The 22,719-nt window shown below is 44.3% G+C and overlaps 1 protein-coding gene across 3 annotated transcripts in view; it reads right to left on the bottom strand.

Annotated features, from left to right (window-relative positions):
* Positions 1–22,719, bottom strand: part of SETBP1 (SET binding protein 1) — a 370,870-nt gene that overhangs the window by 217,672 nt on the left and 130,479 nt on the right. The gene's annotated exons all lie outside the window — the stretch shown is intronic.

Raw genomic sequence — 22,719 nt, 5'->3', positions numbered from 1 at the left:
TATACTTATACTAAAAAAGATATTTGTGGGAGTCCTATATTTTTATCTGCTAAATCTGGCAACTTTAATTAGATAGGCTTTTCTCTCCAGAGGGGAGAATTTGAGAGAGAGCAGGGCAGTGAATGGAAAGGCAGGGAACAAGGAGACAGGGGAAGTAGGGAAGCAGTTCCAAGCATAATGCTGTCCCCCTCACAATTCTTTGAGGGCTGACCTAGCATGATGACATTCACAAAATGATCCTCACCCATGGGCTTCAGTGAGATGCTGGGACTGTCATCCCTTGGAAGGCAGTGCGCCCCAGGGAGAGCTGTCCTGAGCAATGAGTGACCAGTTCTCTGCCTGTGCCCTGAGCCTCCACTGCTCCTTCCAACACAATGACCTTCCTAAAACACAATTTTTCTCACCTCCCTCCTCCATTGATACTCTTCCATGGCTCCTTTTAGTTGATCAGTGAAATCCAAGCTCCCTAGAAGCTCCCAGATGGTCCCCATCTGACCTGCTATAGATTGCCCCCCAGCCCCAACCCAGGCTGTTCTCTGGTCTCTCTGCCTTCTACTTTCTAAGCCAGCCATACCCCTTCCTCCATCACCTGCCTACAAAAATGCTTGTCTCTCCAGAGACTGTACCCTTTCCAAAGAACTGGCCCTGGCTCCCAGCTCTCTCCTTTGGATTTAGTTCATCACCTTCCACTCTCCAGTCTGCGGGGAGGGGGGGGGGGACACTCTGGTAAGCAGGGAACTGCATGGTATTCCCACTGTGCGCTCCCACTGTGGGTCACTTCCTACACAACTCCTTGAAGGCAAGCGCTGCTGTCTTATTTCATCTCTGAAACTCTTGTCCCTGCCACAGCACCTGGCATTTGATGAATACAGTAATTATGTGATAGATTATTACATTAGGACAGTTGCTGAAGAAATGATAAGTCCCTTTCTCTCCACCTCTGTGCCTCTCCTCTAACTCCTGGGGGGGGTCACAAATCATCTCTGAAACTAGCCACTTTCTACCCATCCCCATATTCCCCACCTGCACTCTGGTGAGAGCACTGAGCAAGTCTTCCTTTGAATTCACAGTTTTGAGCTAGCGTTTACCATTTTATAACCTATGCTCTCAGTCTAGCTTGTATTTATGTAGCAATTAACCATCAATCTCCTGGCGCCACTTCTTGAACTATTTTCTGTATTGCCATTCCCATCAACAATTATGTCCTCAGAGCTTTCTCTAAGCAAGGCCTAGTATCATGTTCTTGGTGAGGAAGGAAGCCAGAAAATGAGGTCCCAGCCTTCTGGGAGCTTCTATGTATATGGTAAAATGCAAGGTGACCCACAGGTCAGCTGAATCATCCTAGAAGACCTGTAGACAATGGGTGCAGTCCCATTACTTTATGTTAAATGAGAAGTCTGATGCCTGCCTCCAGTTTCTACAAATTCTTGGAGTCCAATCTGTATTCCTATTTTTCATTTTCTATTCTGATATGAATCAAGATCTCCCCGCCCCCACCCCGCCCCCTGCCGCCTGGCCCTGCACATACCTGTTTTTCTACTTCCTACTCTGGTCTCTTTACACATTTTCTTTTCTCTTTTCTTTTCTTTTCTTCTCTTTTTTTCTTTTTTTTTTTTTTTTTTTTTTTTGGCAGAACAATCAGTTTCCTTTCATGCCAAGCCTTGGAGGCCTCACCTTTCATACTCCAAACCGAATTATTTGTCAACAAAAAACCCACGCACTGTCTCAGAGACAGAATCAAAGGCAAATCTCATAATTTGAAAGATTCGTCTTTCCCATTTCCTAACTATAGTAAGTAATACACAGAGTGTAAGCTATACGCCAGGAGAGCTTGGAGTAAAAAGTGACCATTTTCGATAGAGAAAATGTAACCTTGGTTAAACCATGCTCTCGGGATTGAACGAGACTAACCCATGCGTGCATGCCACCCTGGTGGGCAGGAACACAGGGCTCACTATCCTTCCTTCCTGGGAGCTGCCCTGTGACCTGTTACTGCCTGGGCTCTGAGTGCTCGGTCCTATTTTCGTGTCACTGCCCATCCAGTTCCAAGGCGGACCTGACCCAGGCAGACCATGGCACATGTGGGCTCTGGTGCCCACACCTGCTCTCCTGGTCTTCCAGACTCTTGTCTAGCTTATTCATCACCCTCCCAGCTCTCTGGCCACAGCAAACTGCCATGCTCTCATTTCTTAGAACACTGGAGGAAAACTACCTCTGCTAGGCTCTCAGCAAGTTTTCCTCTCTCCAGAAAGATAAGCCTAGCCCAAACTCAATTGCTGCTTAACTTCAAAGACTCTAGAAGCAAAGGTTCTCAAACTGGAATATGTATCAGAAACATCTAGGTTGCTGAGCCCCATGTTCTGAGCTGAGGCCCAAGATTTTGTATTTCTCATAAGCTCCCAGGTGCTCGTGGTGCCTAAGTAAGTATTGGCCCAGACCCTGACTTCCAGCATGCCCAGCTTGAGTGCTCTTAGGCATAAGGCCCAGCATCATGGGCCCCTGATCAGAGCCAACGCTTCCCTTCCACCCTGAGGGCCCCCAGGAACACATGGCAGTGATGAGTTGGGAAGGAGACTGCTCTAAGGGGCGGCCCTAGCCTGCTGCAGCCATTTGTCCGATGTGATTAAAAAACAAATATGACATGCTTCAGAGGCCAGAGAACTGGGAGAGCTGGGACCTGGCTTGCAGAACAGCGTGTATTTTGTGCAACCAGCCTAAACAGAGTGGGGGAGGGGCGGGGCAGACAGCTGTTTCTCATTCAGGGACCAGCAGGGCCCAGGGAGTGGGAAGCCTAGCACAGCACTGCCCCACCAGGCCCCTGTAATCAGAACCCAGAGGGCACATGAGCAGTTCCTCAGAGGGGCAGGGTGAGGGGAGGGAGCCCTGGGAGGACAACCCAGGAGACAGTGAGTTTGCAGACATAGGCTGAATCCAGCAAATGTCCTGATGTTTAAGGGAATGGGTGACGACTGCTATCTAGTTCTGTCATGACTCATTTGCATCCTGGGATTCTGAGGAAATTCAGCCTTACCAGAGAAAGGGCTGGAGGGGGCTCTGTGGTGGGGCTTTTTCTCTGATGAGGTGTTTTTCAGAGAGTGGTCAGAAAATGGGGGTGGGGGGCATTAGGATCTCCTGAGCACTTAGGGAATGTCTAGATTCCCAGACACTCTGAGATTTGCAGAGTCAGCATCCCTGGGGGTAGACCGAGATCTGGCCTGGGCATCTGCATGCTACACAACCTCCCCAGTAACTGTTGTGTTCGCATGTGTTCCAGCAGAACAAGAACAGCTTGGGCTGCAAGTGCACCGGAAGCTGAGGGCCTCTCCAGTTCTTTGTCATCAAATCCATAAAGGGTGTCCAACTTCACCTAAAAGCTCTGGCAGTCAGGGAGCCCCTGGACCGGAAGGAGGGCTCCCTTCTATACACTGTCCCCCAAAGATCACATTTCTCCAGAGCCAAGGGGAGCACTTCGTTTCTAGTTCTCGGCATTTTCTAATCTATTTAGTAATCAATAAATACTTATTAAATACCAATTTTGTTCTTATGACCCCACCAGGGAAATACAAAGAGGTATGAGCCACAGTCCCTGACAGCCTGAGAGGAAGTGCAGACAGATCAAAACGGCAACTCAGCTCCAACGGACACCCTCAGGAGGCAGAAAGCACAGCACAGTGACTGGAAGAGATGGGGGGTGGGGGGAGGTGGTGGTTATTTTAAAATCTGTTACAACCAGTATCACAATCACCTAGATGTTATTAGTTTTAATTCAGAAAATCTCTATGCCTGTATAATCTAAAACCAATAATAACAAAACCCTCCATTTATGGAATACCTGCATAGTACCAGGCACAGTGCAAACTTAATCCTCTCTGAAACCTGATGAGGGAGGTACAATTATTTTTCAATTATAAATGAGGATTCTGAGCCTTGTGGTTATTAGCTACTTGCCCAAGTTCACATAGCTAGCAAGAAGTGGAGTTAGAATGTAGGGTCAGGTCTGCCTGGCTCCAACAACCTGTGTCAGCCTCTGGCATATCCATTGTGAATAATCTAGATATAAGGTAACTAAGTGTCAGAAATGGACAGGATAATTAAAAGACATAATGACACTCAAAGAAAGAAAAGGTCAGAGAAGTTGGTAAAAGGAGTAAACTTCATGGAAGAGACAGACCTTTGGAAGGGAGAATCTGAAACTTTGTGAACTGAGAGATCTCCCCTGACCACATGCTTTTCTACAGAAAGGAGAGAGTCAGTAAAACCTTGGGCATCCCTGCAGGACAGGTTAGGTCTAAGATGATCCACCAAAACAGGTGAAACTGAGCTGGCTTTCCTCTGCGTGTGATCCTGCACCAGGTGAGGCCAGGATCAGAGAAGCACATCTCTGACAATGTTCACAAACAGTCCTCTGCTGCATTCAGAAAATGTGCAACTAGCCTTGCTCTTCATTTTCTTTCTTTTTCTTTTCTTTTTTTCTTTTTTTTTTTTTTAAGGAGGTTTGGGAATAAAAACAAAAAAGGAAAGACGACTCTATACAAGGCCTTACCAAATAAGCACTCTGGAAAGTCACTGAGCAGAAAATTGAATTTAAGTTACCCCAAACGATACATATTCCCTATCCTCCCAATGCTTTGTGGAATGATCCACTCCCTCTATAAGAGACTCATGAAACCAAGGAAACATTTCAAACTGGAAAAAACACAATGTACTGTTTTGTGAATCCAGACTTTTGGAATCAATTCAAATTCTCCATGTATAAGGTTTCTTCCCCTCTCCTCCCTCAAAAGTACACAGTAACCCCAATCTTTTTGCAACAGTATGTTTTAAAATTTGTGCGTGGTTTTCCTGTATTCACTGCTTACAGAGGGATGGGAATAAAACTGTAGTAGGGTCAGTAAACCAGAGGAGTAGTCCTAGTAACTGTTCTCTGACCACTGCTCTGCCCAGGGCCTATCTGATCACATCCCCAAAGTTGGCAACACACCGATGATAAGCAGAAACACCCTCCTTTGTATAAGCAAAATGGAGGTGGGGAACTTCAGTGTGATTGGAGAAGAGCCAAACATCTTTACACGACTTCCCTTCATCTGAAATTCTCCCCTTAGAGATGCCTCTAAGGTTTTTTTGTTTTGTTTTGTTTTGTTTTTTATAATAAGAGAGGTATAAAATTGCAATCTGGGGAAAGCCTTTGCATCAGCTAGGCCAGTCCCCAAATTTTACAGTGGGGTAAAAGAGTACCTACATAAGGTTACTGCCTTGCATAAGAATTCAAGTTTTAGGGGCCACTGGGTGGCTCAGTCGGTTAAATGTCAGACTTCGGCTCAGGTCATGATCTTGCAGTTTGTGGGTTCAAGCCTCGCATCATCGGGCTCTGTGCTGATGAACCAAAGCCTGAAGCCTGATTAATTCTGTGTCTCCCTCTCTCTCTGCTTTCCCCCGCTCATGCTCTGTCTCTCTCTCTCTCTCAAAAATAAACGTTAAAAAAAAAAGGATTCAACTTTTAAATTGCAGAAGCATTTCCCAAATGTGAATTTGTTTTGTATAATGTTGATCCATTCTGACCTTGGGTCAAAATAAATGTCCCATGGTCAAATCAGTTTGGGAAATGCTACACATATTACATCACCTCCTCTGTCCTCCCTTCTGTAGATTCGCAATGTGGACTTAAGTGCTATATTAAATATTCCAAGAGGTTCTACCATTAAGCACCCAGCTGTTTTCCCCCCAAAACTGATTGAGCTATCTAAAATTTTTACCATATGATTTCTACTAACATGCAGGCAAATGAGTGTCCCGGTGTGAGCCATATGGGGAATACTGCATGATTTCATAGTATGTTCTCTTCTTTAAAAGGAAAGTAACTCAGAGATAACATTTCATAATAATTTATATTCAGTTATTTAGGGCATATCCAGTCTCAATTCCCTTTTGACAAGATGGGCTAAGCAGTAGTAAGAATTTGGACACACAGAAGGATCTGAAATGTTCTAAACTTTGACCAAAAAAATGACATTGGGCATGTCCAAATTTTACAGGGGGGACTGTGCCAGGCCAAAGGGATCAAAGCCAAGGACAAAACCAACTGACCACCTTACTCTTCTGCCATAGAAATTCACTCTAGTTTAATCTTTAGGACTCTTGTTTGCTCAAGACAACTACTTTCTCCTACAAGACAATGCTCCCACAATTCTGGAATTCACTTGTCATAATAATGGCAGACACACAGTAGGCATCTTAATGATGGTGTGAAATCTAAAATGGCATGTTGCCAAAACAGAAATCTGACGGTGGTGATTCTTCTTTCAGCAGAATGGAAATTGGGGTATGAATAGCTGCAGAATTTCACTTTACTAATTATTTCTCCTATGCAGTTAAAAGAAAAGCTAAAATATTTTCACTTGTTTGATTGACTTAACAAGTTAAATAAACTCAGTTTAGATCCATTTTATCAGCAGAATCCAGTCTGATCAGTAGAATTATACTTGACCAACAAGGAAAAAAAAATCATTAAGAGGTGCCAGTGCAATAGAGCAAATCAGTAACATTTGTAAGACGTGCTGAATTGGCGATCACGAGCAATGAGAAGGTGCACTGGCAACCAAGTTTGTAATAACACCTTAATGTCTCATCCACAGCTTCAAAAATCCCAAATGGATCCAAACAGGCCTTGTAGTGGGAGCCATTTCCATTCATTCTCTAGGTTAAATTAAATGAAGATTCAGCCTTCTTCAAGAAGTTAGGAAAGAAACTTCCACTATTGTTCATTATTTTTTTCACTTATCATAGATGTCACTGGATGCAGGGTTTGTCAGCCCAGTCAGCTCCAGCTGCCATACAAGATACCAAACACTGGGTGACTAAAATGGCAGACATTTCCTTTCCCATAGTGCTGGAGACCCCAAAGTCAAACATCCAGATTCTAAGAGAGTTCTGCTTCTGGTTCAAGTTCGCTTCCTGGCTTGCACATGGGCACCTTCTCAAGGTGACCTCACATGATGGAGAGAGCGAGCCAGCAAGCTCTCTGGTGTCTCTTCCTAGAAGGGAACTAATCCTATTGGCTCAGGGACTCAAACTTGTGACCATTTTTCAACCTTATATAGTTTCTTTCTCCAAATATAGTTACATCGTGGGCTAGGGTTTTAATATACAAATTATGAGGGGACACAATTCAATCCATAGCAGGTCTGAAAATGCAAAGCGTAAGTTGGCGGAGGCCTCCTTTCTTTCTCTCATCATCTTCTCTCTCTTTCTATCCACCTCCTTTCTGTCAAACTCTTCCAGTTACACAGACTAGGAAAAACAGTCAATGCTCAAGAAATAATTTTCAAAGTGACTGAAAACAAATCAGAATGAATCAAAAACACCTCATCTCCTCAGCTGCTCCTGGAATCCTCATACACAAGGATGTACCCAGTTCAGTGGTATCTGAGGGCTCATCCACTACATTGATGATGACTTATGATTCAAGAGCCAGGATCGGCAAGTCAGGACTTACGGTAGCTCACAGACATTGAGCCCCACTGTTTTCACTGCCATGTTACAAGGCCATGCTCCACCACATTTCAGCATAATGGAACTTCCTAAGTATAGATCCCTCGGGCCCTGTTGGGAAAAGTCAGCTATGTAAGTTACAAACTGCTGCGATGGTCTCTTTTTTTAAAACCAGTGACTTGAAGACAACAAAGAGATATTTCAAACGTATTGTGAACAAGGACAATATTTAGTGCATAGCCTCTTTGGAAGAATACTTTAAGAGGTGACTACACTTACTTGGAAGTATAATAAGGCCCAGTTTGTGTTTTGAAAAGTTACTCTCTTACTGTTTCATGCTCTGGATGGCAGCATGCCCATCCTCCTTCATTTGGGGCCATTGATAAAAAGTGCTAAGCTTAACTAGGGCTGAATTTGCACCGCTTTGTCGAATTTCCACTATTCTTCCTGCTCTCCATCTCCCTCCTATTAAACCTCAGAGAAAGTGGGCACACTCATGGAGGAGCCAATTGGAGGCCTAGGAGACTCACAAACATGGCACACAGGGCGTGTAATGCTCAACTCAAGGATGTGCCATTCACATGAACTATATTGTAATGATAATGTTTGGTTCCCCCAAGGCCTCTATTAACTGTGTGGTTACTCTTTGAGGTATGAACGTATGAACTTAGTTGCCCAGGAGAGGAATAGTTTGTTATGTCCTTTTGAAAATGCTGGTCGTCTATGGATTGATAGGCTAGGCTAAGACCCAAGATACCTGTATCTTCCCAAACCCTTGCATGGGGCTGGGCCACAAGGGGACTTTAGTGGAGAGTTGAGATATATATGCTGCAACGAAGAAATGTGTGAATGAGCTATCATGGAGATCTCTGGCTGCTCAGCCCTCACTGATTTATCTATTCCAAAGTCTGATTTGATCAATTATTTAATTATAAAGTCCTTGATTTCCTACCATAGAATCCAGGCAAGATTTTCACAAATTTCTTCTCTACAAAAACAAAACAAGACAAAACAAACCCAGAAATTTGTCACCAAACAGAAGACTCCATCACCACTGGTTAGCCCCATGCTTAGGTCATCATACTATTGTATTATGAACTGTAGCTTATCAATAAGTATCTCCAGGACCAATGAAGTAAGAGAGAGAAGCTCTCCCAAAAGCATTCTCAGCCTGCAGTGGATATAAAGAAGAAAGCTCAAGAAATTGTAGTTTCCCTCCTTGGCCCTTTTGTGAGTCCAAAGCAGCTATTAGGGAGCATTGGTGTTCCTGGATTCTGTGCTAAACAAACCAATATTTGAGCCCCAGAAGGGCCGGGCTGGGGCTGGGCTCGTCTACAGGGGCCTCCTTTGTCTGGGGTTTGGAATCATTCCTTGGTTCCTTTTCACTAGTCCTCCCCACCCCCAGCTCCTGCCCCTCTCCCAATTCACTCTTTAAGAATTTATCCTGCTGCTTCTTTAACTCAGCATGTGTCTGGGCAGATGTCCAAGAACGCTGGCTTCAACAACGACAACAACAGGACCAGGAAAAAAAAAATCCTCTACTTCAATTCAGTCCTCCCTGCTCTCCTAGCCCTCCCGCTCTCTCCTGGTTTTTCACAGCTCATGATTGATAATGTCCTCCTCTCTCTCACCCTGGGACTCCACATGCCTTTCTATTGGACAACACGGCCTCTGTGAGGCGACCTGGGAGTCCAGCCACTGGGCCCTGGGACCCCCTTGGGGTCTTTTGAGAGAGGAAAAAAGAAAGGCCAAAAGGGCCCCTGGATGGGGGCAGGCCCAACAGGTACAAAGCAACTGGAGAGCTGAATGCAGTGAACCTTTGTGCCAGGGCCAGGGCCTGGCAGCTCAGAGAGAGGGTGGCAAGGGGGTACCTCCTTGTCATCCTTTTCTTTGCCCTGTAAGAAAGGCAACAACACTGAAATTCCAAAGGACCAAGTATATTTTGAACCAGTGAAAATCCCTCTACCAGAACTTTCCTTTTGGACTCTTATTGGCTTCCCTTCCTTAAGAGAAGATATCACATATTTGATTGTATTTTGATACAACAAGTTTCAACTAACAATTATTGAACACCTATGAAATTCCAGGTATTATGCTAGTTGTTTGTTTATGTGTAATTCCATTTAATCCTTGAAACAAGGTAATAGTGATTCCTTATTAACAGGTGAAGAAATGAGGCACAAAGAGATTAATTCCCTTGTCCTGGGTCACACACCTAATATGTAGCAGTATTGTAAGTTAGGCTCAGGTCCTGTGATCCCAAGGGCCATACTATTCCTATTCTACTCTGCTGTTCCAGTAACCTTTGAGAAATGAAAGAATGACTGAATATGACTGAACAAAAAGTTCCTAGAGAAGGTGGGGACATTATTATTATTTCTATTATTATTATTATTATTATTATTACTATTATTATTATTATTATTATTATTATTTGCATCATCCAGTAAATCTGCATCAGGAAATCTGCAGCAGCCAGGAAATTATTTTATTCCTTATGACTGTCTTGGGATAAATGGGTCAGATGAGGGTTACCCCAAAGTTGATGAACCATATCATCTTATTCTACTTTGGAAATGTTTTCCTGGATTTCCAATTTAACTTTATATCCTCTACATTTCAAGGAGGTCAGTTTGAAAGCCAGCTGCTTGATTAGTGTTTATCTTTTCTAAAACTGGACCTGAAAATACTGTCTACTACATAAGAAACAATTCTTGTTTAAAGATACTTTGGGAAATACTCTGCAGGTAAATGTGTGCGTTTTGTTAAATGGAAGTGGTCATATAAAATATTTCCCTTTTCCTTGTAGCTTCCAGCAAACCTACAGCCCAAGTCAGTCCCCCAAGGTACATGATCAGAACTTTGAAGGAACCAGATAGCTATCACTCTGTTTAGATGATTTCTGCTTTGCCCTTCCCATAATAGCTGGATTTTGTATTATGCTTGTAAACCTCTGAAATTCCTTTAGAAACAGACAAGGTATAACTTCTTGATAAGTAAACAACCGATATACATTCCTATCCCAGGCTATCACCATAATATGAAAAAATCTTACCTAATGTCCACACCTAGAGATCAAGCAGAGTAAGACAGAGCAAGTTTCTGAATAAAAGATAAAAAATAACTCTATGACTGGGTAAGCAATGTCCTGGAGAGGCTGTGCCCCTCTCTCCTGGGAGAAGAGCTGAGAAGCCACGAACACAAGTCCAAGTAAGTAGAACAGAGGAACAGTGTCCATGCAGAAGAGTGCAGTCCCCATGTCTCCAGCAAGATCAAGACTCTTCTTTGCTCCTTTTTCTCCTAGCACTGGGGCCAGGACCCTTTACCTACTGTCCATAGTGATCCACCCCATTCTCCATTGGATTCCTAGCCACTATGTCCCTTTCTCATTGCCCCCTCCTCCTTCTTCTCTCCCCTCTTCTTTTTATGAATTGCCTCAAAATGGCAATGCTCTTGGGGGAAAAAAAGGAGGAGAGATAGGAGATAGCCCAAAGCTGTAACTTCTCATTTAGAAAAATACTTTGCTAGTGTTAAATATTTAGTGGGTTCTTTAGAATAAAAGTTAAGGGCATACCCATGGAAATGTTTTGTGAAACCTTCAGAAATATAGAAGAGCAATGAAGAAATCCATCAACAAATATCTACAGAGCACTGACTTTAGGCAGGCACTGGGCCAGTAGGGTATGAGAATAAAAAACAAATGTGAATGGAGAAACCTCCCTTAGAAAGGATATAATCTAGTGTACCTGCCACATTAAAAAGCCATACAAGTGAATCACACAAATCATACAAAACCCTTTACATGATGTTGTATGAAGCGAATGACCAGGTATCAGGCAGAGTGTACCAGAGATGAGACGTGTACTGGCTCTTAGAGACAGGATGCTCTGTGAGGGACCCAGCAGAGGGGAGGCTTGAGACGAACACTGAAGGATGGGTGGACTGTAAGAGCAGCCAAGAGGCAGGGGGCCTGCCATCTTAAGATCCATACTCTCCTCCCCTATCCCCCACCCCCATCTTCCAAGGCACCACAACTAGTCTCAGGATTTGTGCAGGGGTGTAGAGATGGGACCTGGGTGGAGTTTGGGATGACAGAGACATTGTCAGGACACTGGAGAGTCATCCCCTCAGCCACTTGGAATTATTGCCATGGTTGCTCTTTTTTTTTTTTTAATTTTTTTTAATGTTTTATTTATTTTTGAGACAGAGAGAGAGACAGAGCATGAGCAGGGGAGACGCCGAGAGAGAGGGAGACACAGAATCGGAAGCAGGCTCCAGGCTCTGAGCTGTCAGCACACAGCCCGATGCGGGGCTCGAACTCACGAACTGTGAGATCATGACCTGAGCCGAAGTCGGATGCTCAACCAACTGAGACACCCAGGTGCCCCAGCCATGGTTGCTCTTAAGCCAAAGTGCTTTTGCACTGAAGATTCATCAAGTATTGTTTTCTTTTGCATTCAACTAATTCCATTGCTCACCTCAAGAACATGTAACGACTAAGCAGTATGATGAAAAGAAAAGTCAAATTGCTTCTTACTTGTGAATCAAGGGCACTGGCCTCCAAGATCGTTTTGGTTCTCATACTTAACATTATCTGCATTTCTACTTCTTTGGCACTTGGCTAATAAAGATCATTCCTATTTCCCTTTTGCACAAAAGCCCCCATTTGAAAAGCAATGAATCTGTGTTTTTGCAAGGTTTTAACTTCCTTGACCTAAGAGTGACCTCTTAGGCCCTTCTGTATTGCTGTTGCATGTTCTAGAATGCCTTCCTGTCTGTATGTGGTACTGACACCCCCAACTCATAAGCCTTAGTGGATGCAAGTCCTGATCACAAAGCAAATGTTTTCAGCACCAAATAATAAGGCTAGGCATAAAAAAAAAAATGCCACCTATGTCCTGCTAAATAAAAGATGTGTTCTTCAGTTATTCATTTTCTTAAAATAGAACCACAATTACTAGAACAGGGAGGGAGAACCTAGCATTGGTTTTTGTTTTGTTAGGTATTCTCCCCCAGATGGATGGAAGCATGTATCTTTTTCATTAATATCACCTGCAAGAAAACAAAGCCAGGAATGTTTATTTCTTTTTAGGCTATTAAATGCTAACAGCTTTCAGGTAACCAATATCTACTCTAGGATTTAGAGTCTGCTTGATATTTTGTGTAGGCAGCCATATATTCTAATGAATAACTCATAAGGAGCTAACCAAAGGTAAAGTCTTTTTTCTTTCTATACTCAAACTGGAAACAATTGCATAGTTGGTGACTCTGGGCCATAGCCATGCATGTACCTGTGAGGAAGAGCACTGGGGGACATCTCATTCAGAGACCTAGGTTTTCAATGATAGACCAGCCATTGTCATGCACCACCTCTGTCACAGTAGGGAGTGAGCTAGAGTCCAGCTCTCCAGGCTGACACCTGTAATATCTTCAGTGGGGGCAGCTGGAGGGTGAGGCTGGTTGGACAGGAGGGTTATTAGTAAAGGAGGTTGTGAAGAATTGCAGTCTCGCAACCTAAATGTAACCTAGTCACTTTTTTCCACAGCAGGTGGTGGATTCTACAAGGAATTAGGGAATCGATACCTGAAGAATTGAAACACCTATGACATCTTGATTGGAATTTGTTTGCTAATCAGTGGTTTAGTATCAACTGTCAATTATTTTAGAATTCAAATTGAAATTGGTAAGTATTCATATTAAAGACACTGCAAGAAGCTATGAAAACATGCTAGAAGATAAAAAAGGGAGTACAACATGATTGTTTTTCTTAAGAAGCTATAATTTTCCAGATTACAATTCATCACCTGGACTGCCTGGTGATGAAGAAGTTGGGGATAGGTAGCCCTGAACTTAAATAACTCTTCTCACACTCCCTATAAGAAAAAAAGGGATGCTAGGTCAAACTAAAGGTCCACAAAAGCAAATTTTCTCCCCAAATCAGTCATGCTTCAACCTGGATCACTCCACTCTGCAGAGCCTAAGTCACTGTCATACTGATAAATGCAGCTACTCAATCGGCAAACAATGATTGAACAGTTACAAGGAAATCAAAGAAATAAAGGGAGAGATAGTAGGTTTTAATCAGTAGAGGTATATCCTTTGTATAGTGGCTCCAGAGAACCACAGCCCATTCTGCCTTTCTGCTCTACACAGAGCCACACCAGAAGGAGTTGTGCATCCACAGATGTGGGATACAGCTCCCCAAGGCAGGTGTCCCTAGCAAGGAACAACACACAAATCCCCAGATATGCCAATGGGATCCATATCGTTGATGATCAGCCCTGATTCTGAGGACATTCTTTTGAACGCTCAACTGAAATATGCTTCTTTTTATTTCCACCCATGGTTCTTCCCCACCCACTGCTGTGAAAGACCAGGAGCCAGTCTATTCCAATATATTCAACAATACTACAAGCACTTACTTAACACAGCCATGTGTCAGGAACAGAGGAGTTGGAGGGAAGTCCAAAGCCTTTAAGAAACCAAAGGAGAAGAAAGACAGGTGCATAAACAGGAAAAGGGAAACAGGAAAAATGAATTCTTTATTAGAAGGATGGCTGAAGGAGCATGGGAGCAGCTATAGGTGAGGATGCAAATCTTCTTCTGGAGAAAGCAGGGACAGCTGAGCTTGGAAAGTCTCTGAATAGGTCAATTCTAGACAGAGGGAGCATTGCATACAAATGCACAGGGGTAGAGAAAGATAAAGAATGTCTGAGGAAATTCAGGACAATGCCAGGTGCAAAGGAAAGAGAGGTAAGATTGTAAAGAGCTTGGATTCTGCTTTACAGAGTTTGGATTTTATTCTGTAGGTGTTGTGGAGCCAGTAGGGGTTTTTAAGCAACACCTTTCTGGGAGGTGGGCAAAGAAGGAATAAATGTCCTGATTTTACATATGAAAGCAATTGCAGCACATAGAGATTATGTCTGAGGGCAGTCAGCCAGTGAGGTTTGGAACATAGGTCTCCCTACTCCTAACCCAGACTGCTTTCCACCAACACAGGCTGTTTCCAGAGTCAATGTATCTTTGTGGGAAGCAATATATCTCTCCGGACATCCTGTGGGAAGCAGAATCCTTACCTGCCAATAAGAAATTGTAATCCTCTTACTTCTATGAAAGGAAATGTTACTTTGATGGCTCCCAAGCTACCAGGTATACATTTCTCTCAAGTCACTTACCAGAATGTCACTGTGACAATACATCCATCTGTCTTACTGTACTAAATCGTGAGCTCCTTGAAATCGGAGACTGTGTCTTCAGTCAGTCTCTGAGACAAGTGTTAACTGAGCAATCACCATGTCCCAGGCACTGTGCTAGACACGCAGTATTTCCCTCTGAGTGACCTAGACATGGCTTCTGGCCACCAGAGCCATTTCATCCCCGTATTTCCAGTGCTTGGGCATGGGGGTCGACACTCTGAAAAAGGTGTGTGAATGATGGAGTGGGTAGAGCAGGGAGTGCTATTTTTTGCCTCAACATCACAGAGGTTTCCTGAAGTTGTGCCCTGTGTGTGCACAGCTTGCAGAAGACAAAAAGCCTGAGTGTAAACCCCTGCCCACATCCCCGCCCCCGCCCGTGCCTCCCCCACCATTCAGAAACACTGGGCTGAGGATGGAGGCACACACCAGGCTAGACTTCACGGGCCCAGGCCAGATAGAGGATAAGCAGGTGCCAGAACTCCTTCTGTCTGGTGGCCAGGAAAACACCGCATCAGAAGTTCCAAGACTTAGGAAAGTAAGGAGTGGATGCCTTCACTGCCTTCTAGTGTCTTCCCCTGGTCCATTTATGATTCTTACCTACCTTGCGTGATTGAGGAAGAAACTAAAGCCCTGAAACAGGGAAACCACTAGGCTGTAGGTTGAGCACTGGGCTCCAGAACCCAAGCTCCAGTCATGTTACTGCCCACCTGCCACGTGGCGCTCAGCAGGGTGGCTCTAAGCCCAGCTGGGGCTGGCCTGGTGAGGAATGTTCTCCTGCTGAGCAAGCCAGAAAGAGCCGCCAGCAACTGCTGCCACTCCCCCATGAACCAGCCAGCCTCCTTAAGCCCCATGGACTAGCAGGCCTGGTACAGCTTCCAGCTGCCAGCCCATTCCACCACCAGCAGTGACTGGCAAGTCCAACAGGGCACCCCTTTTTGTGAAAGAGTGAGCCTACCTGCCCAGACCTGGCCATGGTCTTTACCTTTTGCTGTTGCTTGGGATCAGTTCAATTTTCCTTGTCCTCAGGGTGTACACGTGGGATACATGCAAACCTACTTCATTCTGGAACAATCTTTCTCAGTGGAAATTCTTAGTATCCACTTCCTACCTGCTGGCTGTATTTTAACCCGAGTGCAGCATGATCACCTGAGCCAAGGCAGATCCAGGCAGTTTCCACTTTCTTTTTCTTTTTTTGTATCCATATGAGATGATGGATGTTAACTAAACTCACTGTGAAAATCATTTCACAATACACACAAGTCAAATCATTACACTGTACACCTTAAATTTAAACAGTGCTTATATCCTAATTATATCTCAGTAAAACTAGGGAAATAAAAGAAAAACACTGGATCCCCAGTACAAGGTTCTGACTGTGAGTCTCACTTCTGCAGCCTGCTCAGTACCTTGAGTAGGCTATTAACCTCTGGACTATAGTGTCCTACTACAATACAGGGGTGCCCTCTGTTACCACTCAGGAGGCTGTAAAGATTGAGAGAAAGGGCTTCCATTTCTGTTTGCACCTCCACCTACTTCCAAAAATGTTTGTGTGACTGTCTGAAAAGAAGGAAACATAAGCTAGTAAGACTTACTATAAAAAGAAAAGCTCCACTGCTATGCAGAGGAAGGATGAGAAGGGAAAATTATACCCACACTCTCAGATGACGGAATGGTGGGTAAGTATTCCTCAGTTCTCATGGGAGAGGGCATGAGCTCTGGCCGTATCGGGTGCTTGATCTTGGTGATCAAAGGAAACCAGGTGATCGCCCACCCCCAACTAAAGGTGACATTTTGATTCATCTTTGGAAAACTAACATGACACAAATATCAAGAGGTAAAAGGGACGTCTATTTCTCACTCTCAAGTATCTGTCCTAATGAAACAATCCCAGAGAATAAAAAGCTACCTACAAAACTATTTGCCTGCTTTCAAAAGTCCAATAATAGCAGACTATTAAAACAAATGTGGGGCATGTGTGTGTGTGTGTATATGTATGTGTGTGCTCAGTGAAATATTATCTATTCACTAAAATCACTAACAACAAATGGAGAAGTATTTGTGACAATATTTTTTAAAATTTTTTTATGTTTTTATTTTATTTTTGAGAGAGAGAGAGAGAGAGAGAGAGAGAGAAGTGGGGGGGGAGAGGGGCTGAGAGAGACACACAGAATCCAAAGCAGGCTCCAGACTCTGAGCTGTCAGCACAGAGCCTGATGCGGGGCTCGAACTCACTGACTATGAGATCATGACCTGAGCTGAAGTGGAACGCCCAACCGACTGAGACACCCAGGTGCCCTGTACTTGTGACAATATTAAGTGAAAGCAAATTCACAGGGATAGAAACAATGACTGGAGCACTGTAGCATGTTTTCACAGACAGAGATGGTTAGAAGGGCACTGTAACAACTGAACATAATCCCATTAAATGTGTGAGTGTGAGTGTGTGTGTGTGTGTGTGTGTATTTCTTTTCTTTTCATGAAAAGAACTCTCAGAATGTTCTTATAAATGCTTTTGTGAAAATAACAAACATCAAAGAAATAATCCTTCATGTCCCCTGGGTCTCTGTGTAGGCCACCTTTAACTTTGCAAGAGGTAGGCAGGTATGATTTCAATCTTCTCAAAAGTGATTCACATCAGTGGAATGGGGGCAGGAGTTAAGACACTAAATGAAACCCACTAAGGACACTTGTCACCTTGGCAACCTTTGGTCACTACCCCAATGGCCATGGACACCAGCTGTAAACCAAAGGAGTCCATGCATCAGAATGGAAAGCACGCTGTTCTGAGGGTCTTGGGCTCACTACTGCCTGACCTTGGCCAAAATCATTTCATAGTTCTAGCCTCATTTCCTCATCTGCAAAACAAGGAGGCTGAGATCAACAAAGTCCGAAGTCCTTCTTTTTTTAAGGTTCAGTGATTTTATGATCCTCTGCAATAAATAAATGAATAAATAAATAAATAAATCCACTGGAATAAATTTCTTTTTTATATATGAAACAGTTTGTAATGAAATATCTCTATAATTAAAAAAACAAACACCTGCCTCTCAAAAGACAACACAGACTAACAAAAGAGTGTGTAACATGGTGTTAGACAAGGTTTCAAATCCAGGCCTGCCACTTCCTGTTTAGGAGGTCACTTAACACTGGGGTAAAAGAGGATTAAATGTGATAATTTGCAAAACTCAACATGGATGCAGAGTGATGGAGACACCTGCTTGAAACAGGTAAGCCTGCAGCAAATAAGCAGCAAGATATAGACGTCCTATGCAATAACCCACCTATTCTTGGAAGATCTGAAGATGCTCTGAAAGGTTGTAGATTTCCAAGAACAATAAAGGTTATAGATTTCCAAGAACCAGAAGAAAGGTCATAGATTTTTCAACACAGTTCGGATTTCTCAGTTCACATAATCTGACGGCTCACTGTCCCCAGGACACACATGTCCCAGGTTTTGTTCGGAAGTGTGGCTGCCCACAGTGCCCCTCCTGGCTCCGCAGAGACCCACAATCATCCCAGACCAAGATGACTGATTTTAAAGTGGTTACTCACCACACACTTTCCCCACGCAGGTGTAACGCTCAAGTGCAACGCTCATTATTTGGCCAGATTCTTGCCTGGGTTCTGCGTTAGGGTGGTCAAATGGACAATGACAGACACTGGACATTATATTTTTGAGTCCCCAGTATTTAACCATGTGACCCTAGGAAAGTCACTTGCCCAGTCTGGGCTGTGGTTGCCTGGTGAGGAGGCTGGTCTGGAACATAACTAAGCCTCCAGCTTTCAAATGCAATGCTTCTTTCTTACCAGCCTGCACTCCTAGCAAAGTCTCTTGGCTCTCCTCTTACGCCTACACTAAGTCATTTGGATCCATGGCCTCTTGGTTTTACTCTCAAGGATGCAGCTGGGCTGGTGCTGTGTGCAGATTTGCTACTTGTCAACTGAGGGAATGCACAAAATGAGCCCGAAGATTCCTAAATGCTGTCTGGACTTAATCCAGGGCAATATTATTATCTGACCCCAAACAGAACAAGCCCTGGAAGATGGTCAATTTCCTTAAGTCGGTGGCTGGATCCATGTTTAATGCGTTCTTGTCAGCTCAAAGCAAGACACACAGTATTCTGGGTCAGAAAGAGGTGAAAGGACCCATTGGGGAAGAAGGGAGTGTGGAGAATAATCAATTTAAAAGATATTTTGTAAAAAATCCTAAGTGCTTTTTTGTTAAAACTCAGTCTAGAAGAATAAAAACTTAAAGGGGAGGGGGACAATGTGGCTGATGAGCTGAGGGGCCCTATTGCACTAAACACAGGCCTCTGACAGATTGTAAAAGCAGGCAGCTGAGGACTCATTCAGAGAAAGGCTGTACTTGTCTCTGCAATGCCCTGGTGTCCACAGAGGGGCTGTGTCTTGTCTTGATAACTGGACATCGATGGGAAAATTCCCTTCCAGTAAAGGTAGGCAGAGAGGTATCACTGAAGTACAAAACTCACCACTGGCCTTTTCTAGAATTTGGCCAGCCCCTCCTCAGAGGGCTCCCTCCTTCCTCCTTCTGCACCTTCTCCCCTCAGCCAGCTGCAGACCTCTCTCCACATTTTCCCAAGATAATGTTTTCACAACTGCCCCTGCAGTCTGGCCCCTGGGTCCTTCCCAAGTATTTGCAATGTAACCTTGGCCTGCACCTGCTACACAGCCCCTCTCCTTCTCTCCCCCTTCAGGGGTCTGCCCTAACCCCTCTCCCCCCACCCCCACCCCCCATTAGCGGGTTCCCAGGCAGATGACACCACAGAATGAAAAAGGCCAGTGAAGGCTGCAATCTCCTGGCCTGCCTGCCCTGCCTGCCCTGCTCTGGCTTTTGTAGGAAGCTCCCTGGGAGCCCCTCCCACTTCTCCCCTCTCTAGGCCAGGCCTTCTCTCATCTGTTGTCCCTCGGTTCCCAGGCTCTCTCTCTACTGTTTCTCTAATTTGTTTATTGATTTGGGGAATCAAATCACTTTTGTTCAGCCAAAGAAACAGCCTGGTGTTACAGAGAGTGCATTCACTTGGAATCAGGGAAGCTGTATTAGACACGGACTCAGGCCACTGGGCTGGAGGGTCCTCCCAGATCATGTCTTTCAAGCCTGTCACTTCACAGATGAAGAAACAGAAGGCCCAGAGAGGCTACAGCCCCGTCACTAAGCATGTGTGTGTCCTGAGGCTGTCATTTTGCCTGTCTGGGTCCCAGGGTCCTCACCTGCCTGGCAACAGAAACATATGTTTCAGCTTCAAAGAAAATCTGGAAGATTGCAATCATATCGGTTGACCAAAGCGGTAAATGTGTAATCCCGGCTCCACCTTCATTCTTTCCAGTAGGGTTCTATCTGTCACCCTGCTGACTCCACAAGCTTGTAAGACAGGGATACAAGAGACAGACACAGACTAGAAGCTACCAGATGCCCATATCACACAGGGATATTAAACATGGGTATTAGTAGCAAAAGGCAGTGTCAACCATAACATCAGCAACCAAAAAATGGTGCTTATGGGAGGTAAGTATGTGTTAACTAATCTTATCGTGCTAAACAATATGTGCAGCAAATTATCACATTGTACACCTTAAATGACACAATGTGTATACATCAACGGTATCTCAATAAAATGGGGGGGGTGCTATCAAAAAACCTCAAATTTCTGGAACCCCAGCCCCAAGAAAATGACCAAAGTAAACAGTGGCAATAAGTCTTAATTGGATAATCTGAAATTCTATTGCCCACGTCTGCCTTCTTTGACCCTAGGAAGCAGGTATGGACCCATCCTTAGAGCACTCCCTCAAATCTGACTCACAGTGTCAAGTTCAATTCAAACCCCTGCTAACAGCTCCCATCTCCGAATTCTGAAGCCTCGATGACTTTTACCACACACCTGAGTGTCAGATTGTGCGGTCTAACTTTTGTGTCTTCATCCAGACAGAGATGCATCCTTAAGGACCGGAATTACATACTCCCCTATCATACCTCAGTACCTGACACTGGGCACATGGTAAAATCTTAGCAAGTATCAGCTGACTGATTTCCAAAATGAGGAGAGAACAGGAATCCAAGTGTACACTGAGCTCCTGGCACTTTCCATGTCAAGCCCAAGAGCTCCGCATCTTTCCACCCAGTCCTCCCTGGCCAAAAAGATACTTCTGATGCCAGCAGCAGAACACATAGCCCAATTTACAAGATTTCAATTCACATTAAGTGCTAAACAGGATTCGACGTCCCTGAATTCCATAGGTTTCTTGTTCGTAAGCCACCCTCACACACCTGTATTCCTGCTATATCACCAATCAGGTGAACCTTTTCTACAAATATGATTGTCAAATGCAATCCAATTTAAAAAATTCTGCTCATATTTTGACCTCCTGGAATACCATGCACAGCTGCACAAGTTGTACACTGCACAATATCAGGGGCAATAGTTCACAGTGCAGCAAGCTTGCATCTGTCTCCTCCCTGAAGCTTCAAGTACTTCTGCTCAGAGGGTCTGACTCTAAAGGACTTAGCATTGGGTCCACTAATCAAACATCCAGTTAAATAGGAAGGAAATTTTATTTAATCTCTGCTTGCCACTGGACGCTCCTACTTCCTAGGCCGCCTAAAATTTGCCATCATTTAAGCTAATAGATAATATTTCTGCTTGGCAATTCTGAGTGTGTAAGAAGCCACAGAGAACTCTTACCCTCTTTATTGTAATCAATTAACCTTTACGGAACCAGAGGCATTTGACTTCACCCTTGGGCTGGGATTTTTATTAAATTTCTTCTGATTCCTTTGAGCCAACGGTCCTCACAACTGTACACAGCAACCTCCACTTCCACTTGCACTACCTTGAGCCTGAAGAGAAAGGAAATCTTAGCCTCTTCTCCATCCTCCGCCTCCTGTGGTCCCTATCTCAATCCGGCAGGAGGGCAAATGCAAGACTTATATGGCTGAATAAAGAACGAGAAGCCTTGGGGCACCTGGTGTGGCTCAGTCCATTAAGTATCTGACTCTTGATTTCGGCTCAGGTCATGATCCCACAATTCGTAGGTTCGAGCCCCACATCAGGCTCCATGCTGACAGTGAGAAGCCTGCTCGGAATTCTCTCTTCCTCCATCTCTGCCCCTCCTTTGCTCATGCCAATGCACACATGTTCTCTCTCTCTTTCACTCTCAAAATAAATAAACATTAAAAGAAGAAGAAGAAGAAGAAGAAGAAGAAGAAGAAGAAGAAGAAGAAGCTTTATAACTGGTGTGTCAGTGGAACCCCTTCTAGAACTCAAACACAGAAGGAGTGTTGAATCCAGACCCTCACCGATGGGGGTGAGCAGAGTGTGCTGAAGGAGCGAGGGAGAAGGAAGAGAGGACAAAGTTTGGGGTGGCCTTCATAACCAGGGAAAGGCCCTAGCTCCAGAGGGGGATCAGTCTACCTTAAGTCCAGCATATCGTCCGGAAAAACGTTCACCCATGTTCTGAGGATGAAGGACTGACTCTTGGTGTGTGGGATCCAACCATCATCTAACCTGGAGACAGAGCCGCTCCAATGAGCCCCTCCACCTCCACATCACTAGAACTCAAGTCTCATACCAACTTCAAGAGGCAAGAGTGCCCTCCCTTACTTTACATGTAAGGAAATGGAAGTTTGAAGACTTTCTGTTCTCAGCTAGAGACCTCAGAACAGAAGTAAACTCAAGTCTCAGTGGCTCTAAAGTCATTTCCTTTTACCTCATTCTGTGGTCAAATGCTTTATTTTCCTGACCATCTGAAGAATCTGCTATCAAAGTCATCACTTTTCTCTTTGACTACCCTTCACTCTTGTGCATGTCTCCATTTCGGATGAAGAACCTGCCTCTCCAACGAAAGGGCATGAGTCCCGGGGGCAGAAAACAGGTCACTACATGCTACGGGGCCAGTCTGATCTCTGAAGCTGATCTCCTCTCCCCACACAGAAACCTCTATTTCCACAAGAACTATCTTGCATCTGGTACAGGTTTAACATGAGGCAGATTCTGGATATATTTTTATAGAACTCTGCCCA

The sequence above is a fragment of the Panthera tigris genome, chromosome D3, assembly GCF_018350195.1.
Source record: "Panthera tigris isolate Pti1 chromosome D3, P.tigris_Pti1_mat1.1, whole genome shotgun sequence".
In the NCBI taxonomy this organism is placed as follows: Eukaryota; Metazoa; Chordata; class Mammalia; order Carnivora; family Felidae; genus Panthera; species Panthera tigris.
The sequence above is the reverse complement of the archived record's forward strand: the minus strand, read 5'-3'. Positions and strand labels throughout refer to the sequence as shown.